The sequence below is a fragment of the Pinus tabuliformis genome, chromosome 2_2 (genome assembly GCF_031772625.1).
Source record: "Pinus tabuliformis cultivar Carrire ecotype Pingquan chromosome 2_2, CPIR1, whole genome shotgun sequence".
In the NCBI taxonomy this organism is placed as follows: domain Eukaryota; kingdom Viridiplantae; phylum Streptophyta; class Pinopsida; order Pinales; family Pinaceae; genus Pinus; species Pinus tabuliformis.
The window spans coordinates 137,361,250-137,380,287 of NC_142300.1; positions in this window are offsets into that span (position 1 = coordinate 137,361,250).

The following is a 19,038-nucleotide window of genomic DNA, read 5'->3' on the forward strand; positions in this document are numbered from 1 at the left end:
TTACCAGTCCTAGGAGGATGCAAAGGATTGGGGCCATACTACATTTAGAGACCTGCCTCCTGATTGGGAGGAACTACAAATAGTAGAATTTGGGGTTGTAGAGAGCCAGTAGGAACATATGGCTGTTGGTAGGAAGGTTGAGTCAAGGGAACTTGGTGACCATGAAAAGAGGTCCCCATGACAGTACCTGATACATATGGAACTGGGATAGAAATAAACACTAGTGGGTTGATTTACCCCCGATGTGGGAGGAGGGGGTGAAAAATTTCCACTAAAAGGAGGAGGTACATAGGGCAAAAGTCGTTGACCCCAAAACGGTGGAATATATGAATTCGTAGGGTGTCCACTTTGAGTGGAGACCGCAATTACCATGGCTATAGTATAACGAGTAAAAGGACCAAAAGGAACATGCGTTTCACCTACCATCATTGTAGGTTGAGAAGTCAATGAAGGTTAGGCAGCTATCTGTGCAAGTACTGGTACGTTTGGAACAAATGAGATAGTAGTAGGAGTGACACCGATGACCAAATGGGATTGTGAAAAGTGAAGTTGCACAAGAAGTGTCAAAAAAAGCATTGTGGAGAGAGTTATAACTCGGTGGGACCAAGGGTGCACTAAAAGCAAGAGTTACACTTGGCCCACTCGTTAGATTGTAGGGAGCAAAAACATAAGGGGAGTTTTCAAGAGGAAGGAGTGCTATAGGATCAATGTCACCACTTAGAACATGGGTTTCAGAGGTTTCCAAAGGAAACCCCCGGGGTGTTGACTATACATATGGGTTATCACTATCTATTGCCATATTTGGGAACAATTCTCGAATCAGAACCTAAGGCACTATAGGAGAAGGATCCAAAGGTACGTTTGGAGTATCAAAGGGACTATACAGATGCAAAGGTGATAAATACATATGATCTAGATGAAAGATTTGATTGGGAGGAAAAAGAAAAAACTCTGAAGTAGGTCGAGGACTAGTTGGAGGAGAGTCCTGAGATTAGGTGAGAAACTCTTCAGGCGGTGGTCAGGAAGAAAGGGGTTGGATACTTAGGATGATACCAAGTTTAACACCTTGGTTCTAAAAAGGTTTAGGCTCAACAATATCAAAACATAGAAGTCTAGGTGGATAAGGTGCATTAACAACTCCATAGATGTTGCATTCTTTGTCGGGGTCTTGTTTTGGACACCTTATGGTAACCTATTAGCTTCAAAATGTGAAGGGGATATGAGAGGAAAACCATGCGTGTGGAATGGTGAAGGATTTGGTGGTTCTACCATTATGGATTTTTCATGAAATCAATTACTAATTGTGTGTTGGTGAATACCTTTGTCTTAATTATGATTTTACAATTAACCATTCATTTTGAGGAGAAAAGGAGTTGTTTCATGGGTAGGATGTTATTCTGTGGTCAATTAATTTTAGAAATTAACAAAAAAAATATCAAAAAGTGGTAACTAGGCATGAAGGTTTACCAAGCAACCGTGAACTATAATATACACCTTGGAAAACCAAGGACTTAACGTACAACTGCCAATCTTTCTGAATGTTATGTTCGGTGTATCATGATATACAAGGTGACAAACTTGGTTACCTATGTATGGATAACAACCTATAGGAGACTCCCAAAATATACATGATGGTACATGGGAGTGCAATCCATAGGAGTGATGTCCAATGTGTAACCATTAAATGAGAGCGTTCCTTTATAATTTTCATGCATGGAGCGCCATTCGATATTGTCGAAGGTACGTGGAGAAAGATACTATACACTTACAGACGTGGAAAGAGATTTCACCCTTGGGATGCAAAGCTCGAAAACAACGACAACTCCTACGTTTAATGACGTCGGAGCATGTCTCTAGCCTATACCTCTAGATGTTTTCGTTAATGTTCCAAATTCTCCTTAGGTTAATTGAGATAAATTTTAAAGTGGATCTTGAATTATGTTTTGTTTCAAGGGTCAAAAATTGATGTCACCTGAACACAGCTATGATGAAACTAATATGAAAAAATAATTCTTTTCATTTCAATGAAAGCTATCTAGTGTAGGGAAGAAGTGAAAACATTGATGAAATAATCAAATATGAAACCAAAAATAGCTTCCTAACTAGATCTTTCAATTCCATAATTCCAATGCAACAATAAAAAAGTAAATGAATTTTAATTCAATAAATCTCACCTACATGATTTTTTTTCAAATGAATGAAGCTGCACTTATCAACTTTCAGCACTAAGCAATGTAATCTATGCTCAATGACAACCTCAAAAACAACTTTCTAGTACAATGTAACCTAATGAAATTTCCAAAAGTAATGATAAATTTTGAGATGAAGGCTTAACAAATAAAAATGAAATTCCTTTCTATTTTCCGAAAGAACTAAAAAATTCCTATCAGACAACAAATCAATAACACACGCAAGCAAAAAAACAATAAATTCAATAATACCCAAAGAAATAAAGATTAAACCAAAGTTCATTTTTACTACAACATTGAACATACTTTTGCAAACCATAAAGAATCTAACAATAATAAGTCAAAATTTTGTGCACATAGAGCAGGAGAAAGACTTCATAGATCAAGACATTCTAGGTCTTTTGTCATAAACCCTATAAAACCTTAGTTTTGGACCAATGCATCTACAATGGTCAAAATCCATGCTGAAAGGGTCTTTAGCATGACTGTAATAGAAAAATCCGTGCTGACAACGCTCTGTTTCTTAGGAAAATGGCACTGGGCAAGAAAAACTAAGGAGAAAATAAACAAAGTTGAACATAGACCTAGATTTGACACTCTAAACCACACACCACCCAGAATATGGATCCACAACCAATGAAAGTTATGGATCACTAAGAGGTTAGCCAAAATTTTCAAAAGATACCAAAGACAAAGGAGACTTGAAGGGTTATGGTTGGGCTCAACCCAACTTGGCCTAGATTTTGGCAAATACCCCGCATTTTGTGGGGTGAAGCGCATAGTGGAGTGCGAAGTGGACCATGCAGTGGAGCACGGAGTGGACCATGCAGTGGAGCACGAAATGGACCATACAGTGGATCATTTTGAATATACCGCATGGTGTCGTAAGGGCTTTGGGGTGGGTCGAAGCCCCTCCTTTTTGTAAAAGTGCATGATTTTGTAAGGGATCAATGGTTTTGGGACCATAGTTGCTTGTTTTATGGAGTCCATGGTATTTGGACCATGGTATATTGATGATATAGTCCTTCGATGTAATATTATATAGGGTAAAATAATATGAAGAAAATCATCCATCGATATAGATCCATGTTATGGGTGAATTATTTTGATCTGTAATTTGGTAGAGAAGGTGAGGCTTTGCAATTGAGTGCGTACAAGCCTACGTTTGCATATGAGTGTGCAAAAAACCAGGAACTTAGTGTGTAGGCCAAGAAATGTTTGGTTTTCAAAGATTCATTATATTAAGAAACAATTATTTTGGACATAGCTCTACACTGGGGTGAACATTGGTAAATTGGTGTTTTTATGTGTATATTTTCTAATTATCTCTTATAGAGTAGGAGTTATTACAGTTTCATTTTACTTCAACACAATGATGGTTTATATGGCATGTTTAAGTGATTAATCTAACACGGTGTTGTAACATATTTTAGTACGTTCAAAATTAAAAAGATTTCAGTGGGAAATTGCCAATTTCCTTCCAAACGCTGATATATATATTTATTATGCTTTTGAATGGTTTATTTTTTATATATAATAATTTTGATTTTAAATATTTGTATTTAAAAAAAAATATAATTATATATTTTTATGGAAATATTTATTTAAAAATTAAAATTATATTATAAAACATAAAAAATAAATCCTAAGCCAACACTCAAAAGATAAGGTCAAAGCCTATGGCCCACCCTACACTCAACTATCTAAACTCCCCTATTATTCCATGCCTCAATATGGGCACAATTAATCCAAGGGTTATAAATATATTTCGCACCCAGTAACTAAGGGGGGTCCACAAAAATGTTTTTTACATTACTTCTTTTTACACGTGTTATGGCGAGAATGTAATTTCATATTATTATGAAATAAAAGCTATGTAGATGGGAGGCCAAATGAAAAAGATGAGGTGAAACTAGATTTTAGAGGAAATTCAGATTTGGAAGGCCAAGTTGGTGAAATGAAATAACATGATAAGGTGTAAAATGATTTTATAGCGATAGTAAAATGAAATTCACTCAGAGAAAATAAAAGGGAAAATTTCATATGAAATTAATGTACACATGAGCAAAGATGACATTCATGTAAATGTATTTCAAGATGGGGAATTAAGGTAAAAGAAGCATGGTGAAATCAATTTACAGGAATGGTGAAATTACTTTATAAGTGTAAAATCATGTTGCAAGTGAAAGTAAAAGAGTAAACTTAAAATACTCTACCAACCACACAAATCAACACATTATTTTGCAAAAACATCCTTGTATTCTACAAGGGTAAAATGAATTTATAGGTATGAAATGAATTTACAGAGCATGGTGAAAATGAGAAACAAGCCATGGATTTTAAAAACTACATATGGTTTTGTAAATCCATGGAAAGGGAAAACAATACATGGATTTGGAAAACTAGATGGTTTATCAAATCATTTAAATAAATATATTGAAATTCTAAATCCTGAAATTCATTTAAGATTTTAATCAAATATTTGGAAATTTTATTTAAAATTATATTTTTCCTCAAATATTTGTGACAAAATAAAGGATAATGAAAATCAGAAAATGACAAAAATAAAATTTAATGGGATAGACATACCAATCAGGTTTAAAGGGACAATTAGCTTATTATGGGAAAAAAATTTCAACCATTTTCCAGACTTCAAGGAATGAAGATCAGTATAAAACATCTAGCAGCAGAAGAGTAGCAGATTGAGGATTATTTTGCAGATTTTTAGAAGTCATTCAGTCAATTCTAGATTTCAAGGCAAGATACTTGCAAGCAGTTCAAAGTTTCCAACAAATAATTTAGAGAGAGTGTTTTATTTTTAGTATGCTATTCAGGATTGTATTCCATAATTATTATAACCGTTAGGAGAGATCTTGCCTATATATATTATATCATTTGTAATAAACAATGTGGGCTTTTGATTTCAAGGCTTTTAATTGTGTAATAGCTTATATTATAGTATTTCTATTGAAATCCGTTCGGCTCCAATGTGACATAATTTTGTGTTTTCTAGTGTTTCATATCTTCTATCTACACATGTTCAAAGAATTTATATGAAGGTGTGGGTAAGTGTATATTAAGTCTTAATCTCTCTGAAATCCCCTGGAAAATCATAAACTTTAGAAAAATATTAGCTTAATGGACTGTTTGTCCAAGATAACTCCTCTTTGACTAGATTTTTCTTTATGCCTTCTGATAGCCATTAAAATATATTATCTTATTGGACTATCTGTCTCAAACAGTTCCTCTTAGAATTGGTTTCATTTTGGCCTTCAGTTTCCTTTGAATATATTTTGTTGGGCTGTAGAAGTCTTCTACATGCATCCAAATTTCCCTAGTTGTTAAGAAGTCTGTTTGATTGATTACTTATTAGGAATCTCCTTACATTCTTCTATCATAATCCTTGAAAGGCTAAGTTATTCTATCAGGCTAGAAGTTAACACATTCTGAAGGGACCCTATGAGAGAGGCCTTCAATCATGGATAAGGATTTTCATTGATCGCCAACCACCCTTAATTAAAACCATAAATCTGGCCATTGTGCTTCAAAGGATGTTGTTCAGTGGCAGGTGAAATACGTTAAACACAGCCTTGTAACACCTGAGCGAGCCCCCTTTGGTTCAAGGGTTAGCTTGAGCCTAAAGGCTGGTTGAGTTGGTTTCTTGGTGTAGTTTTTGCAGCGAAGGATTGCCTATAGGAAACAGGTACAACATATGGTGCCATTGTTGGGGAGTGATGTAGCAAAGATATATTTCTCCAGGGAGCAATAAATATTAGATCTATTCGTTGCTGGTGAAAAAGGAGTAGGCATTTATTATTGGTTTCATTTCTTTCAGCTAGAAACTCTACTTTTTCATATGGCAATTCCACTGGGTAACTGATCCCACTGTATTGAAATTTCAGTTGCCTTTACTGTTATGCAAGGTTCATTGATACTTGCAATCAACATTATATGTCTCTCCTTCTCTGCCATGGTCAGAAATCTAAAATGTCTACAGAGGATGCAAATTTTAAAGTACACCTGTGAGTATAAGTTTCCCATGGGATTTCATGTTCATATTGTATATGTTTTTCAAATTTTCAGTTGCTGGCAACATGGTTTGTCAATAAATCTAGTCCACACTTGGTTACATTGGAAAGCAGATTACACCTAACAGTGTAAATTTTCTCAGTTCAGTTAAATAGAGGTGTGTGGGATTGATTAGTTATTTTCAGATTTTAGTAAGAAAGAGTATCCGAATTAGTGCAGATATATGGTTGCATTTCACAGTTGCAGGTTTTTAGTGTGCAGTAGCAGGGTATTCAAATGACAGGATTGATCCATGAGGATTGGTTATATTTTTATATGATGGTAGATGAATGGCTGATGATCAGGTTTACGGTATGACTCCATGCCCAACACTTAAGGTAGCTTGTCTACTAGTTCTCTGCGTCCCACAGGGGAAGCAGTCCCCATTGGAGCTGATGTTGTAACATATTTTGGTACGCTGAAAATTAAAAAGATTTCAGTGAGAAATTGCCAATTTCCTTCTAAATGCTGAGATATATATTTATTATGATTTTGAATGGTTTTTTTTATATATATAATAATTTTAATTTTAACTATTTTAATTTTTATAAAAATATAATTATATATTCAATGGAAATATTTATTTAAAAATTAAAATTATATTATAAAAAATTAAAATTTTATCCTAAGATAACACTCAAAAGATATAGGTCAAAGCCTATGGTCCACGCCACACTCAACTATTTAAATTCCCTTATTGTTCCATGCCTCGAGATATAGGCACATTTAATCCAAGGGTTATAAATGTATTTGTTGACACCTAATCTTCATGATTGGGGGAATTTGTAAATAAATAAATTAGGAATGTGAACAGTCATCGGGAGATGAACTGAACAATCACTCCTATCGTATATAACAATAACCTACCTATGGAATAATAGACGAATCAGTTTTACTACCTTTGGAGAGTTACTTCCTGGCCTGACATGGTATCAGAGCAAGCTCCTTGTTTTAGCTATTATGCTCCTGTAACTCCTCTGTCCTTCCAGCGCTGCTCTGCCTCTGCCCTGAAATAATTTGCCACTACCATATTACCCTCTGGCTTGACATAACCTGTGCTCTGCTCCATATTCCATTGCCTACCCAAATATGCGTTGGTGCCTCTATGCATAACCGTCTGAGCTCATTCCGCCATGTTCTAGCTATTTTGGGGGCGGCAGGCTTGTCCGAGCTCATTTTTCTCTCTGTGCTTCTATGAATGTTGCCACTGTTCCATAATTTTTTTAAAAACGATGTCTCATATGTTTAGAGCGCTGTCTGTCTGTCTGCAAATCGGTCATTTCCGCCTTCAAGTTCTCCAATTCGGTGCTCAAAAGATTGAGACAAGCTGTGATCTTGCACAGTATATTGATCTAATTCCGCCTGACAAGTAGCCATCCAACAACTACATTGTTGGAATATTCACTAATCCTGTCGTCCACTCCAACTAAGCTTCTCTACAAGCACACAGCTGAGATACACATCACATTTAGGGCAATGGGATGCCTCCTCATTGAGTAGCTTCTTACAAACGCATTCCCTATGAAGTCAAGATTTCTGGCTTGTCCGCTGGCATCTACTAGATTGGACATCACAAATGTTCCCGTTTGAATTCGAAGATCATAGGTTTGGAACCCTTGAAGTATCGTGTCATTCCTCTTCCTTTTGACTGTAAATATATCTCTTTATAAAAGTTTTTGGGTGCATATTCATGATATGCGCCACCTATGGTTTCATTCGAACAAAGCCCACTCCCTAAACATTTTGTTGTCTTACCATTGGATTGAACAATCTAAGTTGGCACAGTGGATATAGATTCAAATGAAGTTTTGAATGGTGCTGTTTTAAAATGCGTAGTATTAAATTATTGCTCAATTCAGTTTCATGTTCAGTTTGGTGCATTTAGCTTGAATGATATTAACGCCTTTTTTGAGTATTGTGAACTGTGGAGTGAACGCTATTTGAATAGTTCAGCACCGTGCGGTTGAAACACTATTTAAATTGCGGCTTTATTAAGTAATATACAGCACCTATGAACTGCATTTGAATAGGTCCAGCGAGTGGTCTATGGTATATATATTGAATGATATATATATATATATATATATATATATATATATATATATATATTGAATGGTTTTCATTTATGCGTGGAGCTCTTGCTTAAAAGAAAATAAAAGGGGAGGTGATATGGAAATATTATATGAGGATATTTTATAAATTTTGGAGACATTTGAAGAAAACATAGTGCATAAAGAATTTGAAATCTTTTTGCCCTTTTGAGTACAATTTCACTGTATATCAGCAGAAGTTTTTTTTACAGAATGCATTCAATCATCTCTATGGTAGGAATAGTTCTCACTGGCAAGGAGAACTATCCTGAATGGTCCCGGATGATAAAACACACCCTCATCTTCAATGAGTTGTGGAAAGGAGTGTGTGTCGGAGAAGGAGACAATGACCCAGTGCAGCCTACATCAGACAAAGAGCTTGTCATTTGGGAAAATAAGAATAGCAAGCCTATGCATTAATTGTAGCATCTGTAAATGAAGAGGTGAGTCGCCATATTTCATCATATTCAACTGCCTTTGAAGCTTTACAAAAGCTGAAAGAACTCTATGACTCACATTCTGCACTTGAAGTTGTTTAGCTCATGATTAAACTCTTCACTCTTGAATTGAAAAATAATGATCCTCTTGCTCTTGCATCTGAAGTAAACTCTATAATGCATGATATCAAATCCACTAAGGTTGAGCTGGATATCCCTATTATTGCTTTTCTCAAGGCACTCTATCCTACCTACTCCAATTATCTTGAGTCTTTACAAGCAAATGGAAATCTTAAAGATATAACCTTTGACTCTCTTGTGAAAATGTTTGTTGAAAGAGAGAAAGCCTTTGGAAAGAAGACAGCCCCTGAATCTTCTGAAGAGACTGTGTGCCTTGCTCATAAAGAAAAGCATCTTGCTCAAGATTCTACAAGAGGAAGAGGTGGACGAAGAGGAAGAGGAAGATACTTCAGAGGCAGGGGGGCAGACATTCTCAAGGACAAAAGGCAGATCTGCATTGCATTCACTGCAAATGAAATGGATCACATGATGCTTCTACATGCAAGCTACCATGGGACAAAATTGAGCAGAAAAGAAACCAACAGAAAGGTAAAACTGATGATACAGACAAAGGTAAAGCACCTGAATCCGCTCACTATATTGAGGCACAATGTAACAATGGAGTAAATGAAGATTTGTTTAATGCTTCACTTGCTTCTTCGAAAAATGATTGGTTGCTTGATTCAGGAGCAACCTGTCATATGACTCATAGAAAAGATTATTTTGAAGATTTCACTAATAATGTTGGAGTAGCATACTTTGCAGATCAGTCAAAAATCAAGCCATCAGGGCTTGGCACAATCAGGCTTAAACTGCCTGGTCTTCCAGACTTTCTTCTAGATCATGTTCTATATCTCCCATAGCTCAAAAGAATCTTCCTGTCGTTGGTTCACATCCGCCAGCAAGGTCACTCCATTCATATGTTTGATGGCAAGCTTGAGGTAAGAAAAGCATCTGACCACTCACTTGTCATGAGGGGAATAGAAGAAGAAAGGCTTCTCAAACTATAAGGAACCTCTGCTCATGCACAACATTTCTCATATATTTCTCATCATGAAGAAGGTACACTTCCATCAAGTTTATTATGGCATGCTAGATTTGGACATTTAAACTATGACAGTCTCTGCTTATTGAAGAAAAATGGTGTTGCTGGTTTGCCTACAATTCCTACGAAACATAAGCAATGTGATGCTTGCATTCTAGGAAAGCATAGCAAACAGTCTTTTCATGATTCACATTCAAGAGCACATAGGAAGCTTGAACTCATTCATTTAGATTTATGTGGTCCAATGCCTGTTCCTTCTGCAAATGGAAATAAATATATCATGACATTTATTGATGATTACACCAGAATCTGTTGGGTTTATTTATTGAAGAACAAATCTGATGCCTTTCAAACATTCAATAATTTTCATAAATGGATTGAAAATGATGCACAATCTCATATTGGGTCTATTCGCACTGATAATGGAAAAGAATATACATCAAATGAATTTGAAAACTATCTTCGCCAACATGGGATCAAACATCAAACAACTATGCCTTATAATCCCCAATAGAATGGTGTAGCTGAAATAATGAATAGAACAATCTTGAATATGGTACGATCCATGTTTTTCTTCAAAAATGTAAAGATAATGTTTTGGGCTGATGCTATTCTATGTGTTGCATATATAAAGAACATATGTCCATCTAATGCTATAAGAAACAAGACTGCTTATGAATTGTGGTATGGACATGTTCCTTCGGTAAAACATCTTAGGATATTTGGTTCCACCTATTATGCTTTGATACCAAAGGTACATACGTAGAAACAAACTTGGTGCTAGAAGTCGTAAGTGTATCTTCCTGGGGTATTCAAACACCTCCAAAGCATACCGCCTCTATGATGAAGTAAATAAAAAGTTTGTTGTATCTAGAGATGTAATTTTTCTTGAATCATCAAAATCTGACAATGTTGTTGAGCGGCAACTTGATCGCTTGGATAGATTCGAAAAAATGAAATCATTTCAAGAATTTGATAATCAGATTCCACATCTTGAAGGGGGGATCCCTATACTAGATCAACATGTGGAATCTTCTTATGAAGAACAATCTCCCCTGCATGAAACTCCAACAACGGATGATGCTTTAAGTGATGTAATTGATAGAATTGGGAGACTCAATCTTGATTCAGTCCCAACTAAATCAACAGAGCAGCCTGGACCATCTCAAAAAGGTCCCCCAAAGTGGCTGACAAAGACACTTGAAAGTGTTCATCCTGATGAAATTGGAAAAATAGGAACCAGAAATTCAAACCGACATAATGGAGGTGATGTAGATGACTCTAATTAACCTGTTGATATGGATGTTACTTATGATTGTGAATTGAACTTGTCTACAGATTTTGAACCAACTTCCTTCAAAGAAGATTCTTCTCATGATGAATGGAAAGAAGCAATGCAAATGGAGTATGGTGCCCTCATAAAGAATGGCACTTGGAAGCTGGTTGATCCTCCATTTGGAACCAAACCAATAGGCTGCAAGTGGGTCTATAAGAACAAGTACAAAGCTAATGGCTCATTTGACAAGCACAAAGCTAGGCTTGTGGCAAAAGGTTTTGCACAAAAGGAAGGGGTTGATTATGAGGAAACTTTTTCCCCCACAGCAAAATGGGCTACCATCCGGACACTCTTTGCACTAGCAGCTCAGAACGGTTGGAAAGTCCATCAAATGGATGTAAAAACTACATTCTTGAATGGAGATCTAAAAGAGAAAGTTTTTATGTCCCAGCCTGAAGGATTTGCTATGAAAGGACATGAACATAAATTATGCAAACTTGTGAAGTCCTTGTATGGCCTCAAACAAGCACCACGAGCCTGGTATGAAAAACTAACTGAGCATCTTCTGAAACTCAACTTCAATCATTTTGATCTTGATGATGCAACTTTATTTGTCAAGAAAGTTGGCAAAAAAGTTGTGTATCTTGTGGCATATGTAGATGATCTTTTAATGACAGGGAACAATGAAAGCTACATTGCATCCATAAAGAAGGAATTGGGGAAAAGTTTTGAAATGACTGATTTGGGCTATGTTCATTACTATCTTGGCATTGAAGTAACCCAACATCCAAAATCCATATTTCTTTCTCAAAAGAAATACATTGGAGATTTGTTAAACATATTTGGCATGACAGAGTGCAATCCTCTTTCTACTCCAATGGAACAAAACTTAAAGCTCACATCTATTGAAGGAAAGGAATTTGAGGATGCAACAAAGTATAGACAGCTTGTATGAAGTCTCATTTACCTCACTACTACCAGACCAGACATTTCATTTACTGTTGGAATCCTCTCCAGGTTTATGCAAAAGCCTTGTGAGGGACATTGGTTTGCTGCAAAAAGAGTTCTAAGGTACTTGAAGGGAACTCAAGACCTTGGAATCAAGTATACACAGGTGGACGACTTCAGCTTGATTGGATACTCTGATTCAGACTTCGATGGAGACAAAGAAACTGGGGTATCTACTTCAAGATATGCTATGAGTCTTGGATCAGGAGTTTTCTCCTGGATATCACGCAAACAATTAGTTCCAGCAGATTCCACAACAGAAGCAGAATATGTGGCAGCAGCTAAAGCAACGAAAGAAATTGTGTGGCTCGCGAAAATTCTTGAAGATTTGTAGGTAAAACAAGTATAATCAACTCCACTCATGATTAATAACACCTCTGCAATAAAGTTGGCCAAGAACCCAAAGTTCCATGATCGAACAAAGAATATCAATACTAAATATCATCTAATTCAACATCATGTTGAGGCCAAAACAATCCATCTCCGTCATTGTTCCACAAATGAGCAAATTGCAGACATCTTCACCCAAGCACTTGGAAAGGAAAAGCTTGAACGATTCAGAATGATGCTTGGACTCACTAACATCCCTTCAGATTAAGGGGGGGAATGTTGACACCTAATCTTCATGATTGGGGGAATTTGTAAATAAATAAATTAGGAATGTGAACAGTCATCGGGAGATGAACTGAACAATCAATCCTATTGTATATAACAATAACCTACCTATGGAATAATAGACGAATCAGTTTTACTGCCTTTGGAGAGTTACTGCCTGGCCTGACAATATTTCACACCCCCATCTCTTTCGACATTTAACTAAGGGGGGGTACGCAAAAATGTTTTTTACAATACTGCTTTTTACACGTGTTATTTCCCCATAACTTCAAACCCCCCTTCCTAAACCACTTACGACTACTCCCCTCTGAAAACCATAATTGTTTTGACTTTTATAAAAGCTATGAGGATGGGAGGCCGAACGAAAAAGATAACAGGCTAAGGTGTAAAATGATTTTACAAGGAAAGTAAAATGAAATTCATGGATCCAATGAATTTATCAGAGAAAATAAAAGGGAAATTTTCATATGAAATTAATGTACAGGTGAGCAAAGATGGCATTGATGTAAATGTATTTCACTAATGGAGATTAAGGTAAAAGAAGCATGGTGAAATCAATTTACAGACTTTGTGAAATTAATTTATAGGCACAAAATCATGTTGCAAGTGAAAGTAAAATATTTGGAAAACTAGATGGTTTATCAAATAATTTAAATAAATATATTGAAATTCTAAATACTGAAATTCATTTAAAATTTTAATCAAATATTTGGAAATTTTATTTAAATATATTTTTGCTCAAATATTTGTGACAAAATAAAGTATGATGAAAATGAGAAAATGACAAAAATAGAATTCAAAGGGGTAGATGGCAGACCAATTAGGTTTAAAGGGATAGTTATCTAGCTATGGGAAAAAAGTTTCAACCTTTTTCTAGACTTCAAGGGAATGAAGATCAGTCTAAAACACCTAGCAACAGAAGATCAACAAATTGAGGATTATTTTGCAGATTTTCAGCAGTCATTCAACCAATTCCAGATTTCAAGGCAAGATACTTGCAAGCAGTTCAAAGTTTCCAGCAGATAATTTAGAGAGAGTGTTTTATTTTTAGTATACTATTCAGGATTGTATTCCATAATTATTGTAACAATTAGGAGAGATCTTGTCTATATATATTATTTCATTTGTAATAAACAATGTGGGATTTTGATGCCAAGGCTCTTCACTTTGTAATAGCTTATATTATAGTATTTCTAATGAAAGCCTTCCGGCTATAGTTTGACAGAATTTTGTGGTTTAGAGTATGTATTTCTAGTGTTTCATATGTTATTTCTACATATGTTCAAAGCATTTATATGAAGTTGTGGGTAAGTGTAGATTAAGTCTTAATCTCTCTGAAATCCCTTGTAAAATCATAAAATTTAGAAAAAGATTAGCTTATTGCACTGTTTGTCCAAGATAACTCCTCTTTAACTGGTTTTTGCTTTATGCCTTCTAAGAACCATTAAAAGATATTAGCTTATTGGAATATCTATCCAAAATAGTTCCTCTTAGAATTGGTTTCAGTTTGGCCTTTAATTTCCTTTGAATATATTTTGTTGGGCTGTAGAAATATTCTGCATGCATCCAAATTTCCCTAGTTGTTAAGAAGTCTGTCGGATTACTTAATTATTATGAATCTCCTTACATTATTATATCATAATCGTTAAAAGGCTAAGTTATTCTATTAGGGTGGAAGCTGACACATTCTAAAGGGACCCTATGAGAGATGCCTTTAATCATGGATAGTGATTGTCATTGATTGCCAACCACCCCTAATTAAAACCATAAATCTAGCCATTGTGCTTTAAAGGCTGTTGTTTAGTGACAGGTGAACAACGTTAAACAAAACCTCGCAACACCTGAGGGAGCCCCCTCTAGTTTAAGGGTGAGCTTGAACCTAAAGGCTGGTTGAGTTGGTTTCCTGGCATAGTTTTTATAGCCAAGGATTTCCTACGGGAAACAAGTACAAAATGTGGCAAAGTGATTTATAAATTCTAAGAATAAGATAAAATAATAATACCACATCTCCTAGTCCCTCAAGTTTGAAAAAACTTGGTTTTCCATTATCCCATAGTCAGTTCAGGTGAGATTTCAATATGCTTCTAGGTCATTTCTGAAAGGGCCAGTGATTGATGGTTTTGTTGGTACGTGATATAAATCGAACTTGGGTCAGCCCAAGCCAATCCAACAAATGGTTCCATTGCTGGGACGAAGATCTGTTTGAGGTATATGTGGATGTGGCACCCATCCAAGAAGGAGAATCAAGACTAGATAGACTTGAAAGAGAGAGAATTTGCAGATTAAGAAAACATAAGCCCTCGTTTGACATCTGAAGCTTGGTTACAAAAGTATATTTTTATAGATCAATATGAGATTTTCTTCGCTTCATTTCCTGTCAAGTTATACGAGTGGATATTTAGGTTGAACAAAAGGAAGAACAATTTTAAAGGTGAAGAATCCACGGTGTGGACTCCTGAGCTAATATAATGAATCAAGAGCACTGACAATAGGATTTCAAGGGATGTCGATTTCTAGATTGATAACATCTTGGGAGGATTCATTATTGAGTTTTCCATAGACTCGACTGTGTCCTACAACGAAGAGAAATGACGAATTTTTAAAGGAGCATGAGGTAAGTATTTAAAATCTTTGAAGCTGTGGATTAAGATGCTTCTGTGTTAAAATAAAGTTTTACAGATGCAATCAAATTGCTTGTTTACTTATGTTTGGAATAAGAGAGAATAAATTTTACCAAGAGATTAGAGTAATGTGAAGTGGAAAGAGATAAATAGTAGATACTAGAAAGATATATCATGGACAAGATTGAGAGACCTTTATATAGACTGATTATAATCCTGTTTTGAGTGGATCTGAAAGTGAAGGAGAAGAAAGCCACACTGATAACCCCTAGGTAACTTCACAATATTCACCCTTCTAGCCTAAGAGTTATCAGAAGCCAGAATATAGTAATAGCGAGGGTATTTTTGGATTTCATACTCACCCCCACTCTCCCTACCCCTCCTACCTTCCATTTCCCTCCAAGAAGAATTATGGATGACGATATTAAGCTACCCATTTTCAAAGGAACTAGATTGGAGGATCCAAAATAATTTTGGATTTTATGTGATGTTTTTTGGGCAACGAAGCAGTTAAATGAAGCAGTTCATCTTGGAATAAGTTTCCCATCAAATGTGGTTATTATTTTTCCTTTATTAAACTTTTATTACATGGATTTTTCACTATGCCTATTACAAAATCCTCCCACTTGGGGGAACACTGTCCTCGGTGGTCAGCAACACCTATAACCACAAAAATGTTGTAAGAAAAACATATTGCCGATGGAGCTTTATAAATTAGCTTGTTGGAGTATTTATAACGATCATCCTACTGAAAAGAAAACCAACATGACAAATAACAACATAACATCATAGTGACAGGACACCCATACCACTTATTAAAGCTTTATAACATATCTCATGGTGGTATTTACATACATATACATATGTACATATACCAAAACATCATCAAACATATACCAAAACATATACCAAGATAGATACCAAAACACCATACCAAAACGGCTTTGCCTCAACTGACCAATAGTGAAGGCTACATAACCTGCATCTAATATGCTATCTCCCATGTAGCTTCATCAAGCCAAAAGTGCTTCCATTTCACCTTAGCTTGCTTGATTGCTCAGTTTTGGAGCATGAGCACCTTTTTCTGCGATATACACTGAGGCTTCGGCTCAAATTCTCCATCTAGTTCCACCTACAATACAAACCAGTAAATCTCACGATCAACATATTTAAGATACTTCTTAAGAAATCACACATGGAAAATATCATGGAATTTCACTATCGGAGGCAGTGCAAGTCGATAGGATACTAGCCTAATCCTCTCAATGATATTGAAGGGTCCACAAAATAGTTGTGCTAGTTTGGCACATGATTCAATCCGTAAGGAGCTCTTCTTCAGTTTGATGTGCAAGTACACCTGTTCCCCAACCTGGAACTCCTTGAATAACCTGTTCTAATCTGCATAACTCTTTTGCCTACCCTGTGCTACCTTTAGATTTTCTTGATCACCTGCATTTCCTATTCAATTTCCTGCCAACATGTCTAGTCCAATAAACACTCTATTAAATGGATCACTCTAACTAATAGGAGTATTACATCTCTGTACATAAAATGCCTCAAACATACTCATCCTCAAAGATTCCTGATACCAATTGTTACAGGAAAACTCTACCAATGGAAGATACTCTTCCCAATTTTGCTGATGATGCATCACGTACATGTTCAAAATGTCCTCCAATATCCTACTGACCTTCTCTGTCTCTCCATCTGTCTGCTAATGCAAAGCTATACAGAAGGCCAACTCTGATACTGAACCTACAAAAAAGTCCTTCCAAAATGTGGAAGTGAACTTTTCATCACTGTATAACACACAATTCTTCAGAACACCATGCAACCTGGCCACATTTCTGTTGAATACCCATGCTACATCACGAGCTGAGAATGTAGACTTCACTGGAATGAAGTGCGTAAACTTTGTCAACCTATCCACAATAACCATGATGGAATCATGCTGTCTCATTTTCCTCAGAAAACTTGTGATGAAGTCCATGGAAATGGCTTCCCATTTCCACTCTGGAATCACAATCGGTTGCAGTAGTCCACCTAGATGATTACACTCTACCTTCACATGTTGGCAATCAAAACATCTAGCCATAAAATTTGCTACATCCCTCTTCATATTTGGCCAATAATAAAATCTCTTCACCACGGTCAATATCTTTTGGTAACCTGGGTGAAAGGAATATGGTTTCACATGAAGTTCTCTAAAGACCACCTTCTTGAGCTCACTACTATCTGGCACATATATCCTCTCTTTGAATCTAACCAATCCATCTTCCATAAGACAATAGTCCACATCTTGTGCACTTGCACATATACCACTACCTATACCTATAAATGTATTATCACTTGTACCTGTAAGAGTACTACCACCTATAGCTGTACCTATACTACCACTTGTACCTATACTAGTACTCTACCGCAACCTTTGCATAATTTCCATATATGTGACAACCTGCTGACTTGCCTGCAAGATCCTATCTTGTAAGTCTTTCCCATAGGAGCTCATAGTTGCTAAGTGATTTACCTGTATCCTCCTGCTAAGAGCATCTTCCACTATTATCTTTGCATTTGTTGTACTTGATTTTAAAATCCAACTCATTGATCGTAGCCAACCACCAAGCTTGCCTACCATTCAGATTCAGTTGGTCAAATAAATACTGCAAACCATTGTGATCACTAATCAATGTAAACTTCCTACCCAAAATATAGTGTCTCCACATATTCAATGCTTGTATAATCACTACCAACTCAAGATCATGTATGGGGTAGTTCTGCTCATGCTCATTCAGTTTTCATGACTCATAGCATACCAACTATCCATTCTACACAAGGACTCCACCAAGTCTTTTCTTGCAAGCATCTGTGCATACTAAAAATTCTTTTTCTGCATCTGCAATCTTTAACATTGGTGCATATGTCAATAACTACTTATGTTTCTCAAAAATAGCCTCACACTCCTCTGTCCATTCAAACTTCTTACCTTTCCTTTACAATGATGTAATAGGTTAAGCAATCTATGAGAAGTTCCTGATGAACCTCCTGTGATACCCTGTCAACTCCATGAAAGCTCCCACCTCATCTACATTCTTAGAAGCTACCCACTCCATTATGGACCTTATATTTTTAGGATCTACTACAATGCCCTCCTTGGAGACCTTGGTCTGAAAGAAACTACACTTGTTGAGCTTAGCATACAACTGATGCTCTCTCAAAAACCTCAACACTGCTACTAAATGTTCGGAATGCTCTTCCTCATTTTTAGAATATACCAATATGTCATCAATGAACACAATAATAAAAAACTTATTAAAATACAGATGCAACACACTATTCATCAAACACAAAAATGTAGTTGGACTAGTCTGGAAAAATTCCTTGTAAATGTATTCCTCTTTGATGCATATATGGTGGTATCCAGATCTCAAATCAATTTCAAGAACACTGCTACATCCTTCAATAGATTAAATGAGTCATCAATCCTCAACAACATATACTTGTTCTTGATGGTTACTTTGTTCAAATGCCTGTAGTCAATGCATAATCTGAGAGTACCATATTTCTTTTTCACAAATAGTATCGATACAACCCATGGTGATAAACTTCAACAAATTCATCCCTTGTCCAAC